General features: G+C 25.4%; 1 protein-coding gene across 1 annotated transcript in view; it reads right to left on the bottom strand.

Moving 5' to 3' along the window:
• Positions 1 to 574, bottom strand: part of LOC119592369 (alpha-1-macroglobulin-like) — a gene marked incomplete at its 3' end in the record, with an annotated part of 44,827 nt that overhangs the window by 19,041 nt on the left and 25,212 nt on the right. The window lies entirely within an intron of this gene.

Raw genomic sequence — 574 nt, 5'->3', positions numbered from 1 at the left:
AAAAATTTTGGGAAAAAAATTTTTTTTAAAAGGAAAAAAACCCTTTTTTTTCCCCTTTTTGGGAAAAAAGGGGGGGGGTTTTAATTTTAAAAAAAAAATTTTTTTTTTTTTTTGGGGTTTTTTAAATTTGAAAAAATTTAAAAATTTTAAATAAAAAAAAAGGGGTTAGGGGGTTTTTTTTTTTTTCCCCCCCCCCCGGGGGGGAAAAACCCCCCAAATTTTTATTTTTGGGGAAAAATTTAAAATTTAAGGTTTCCTTAAAATTTTTTTTAAAAAAACCCCAAAAATTTTTTTTTTTAAAAAACTTAATTTAAAAATTTAAATTTTTTCCCTTTTTAAAAGGTTTTCCGGGAAAAAAAATTTTTTAAAAATTTTTTTAAAAGCCTAAAAAAAGGGGTTTTTAAAAATTTTTTTTTTCCCCCCCCCCCCCTTTTTTTTTTTTTTTTAAAAAAAAATTTTCCCCAAAAAAGGGGGCCCGGGGGGGGAAAATTTTTTTTTTTTTTTCCCCCCAAATTTTTTTTACAAAAATTTAAAAAAAATTTTGGTTTTTTAAACCCCAAAAACCCCCCCCAAA

This window comes from Penaeus monodon, chromosome 30, assembly GCF_015228065.2.
Source record: "Penaeus monodon isolate SGIC_2016 chromosome 30, NSTDA_Pmon_1, whole genome shotgun sequence".
NCBI classification, from domain to species: domain Eukaryota; kingdom Metazoa; phylum Arthropoda; class Malacostraca; order Decapoda; family Penaeidae; genus Penaeus; species Penaeus monodon.
This window is presented reverse-complemented; position numbering and strand designations above follow the sequence as displayed.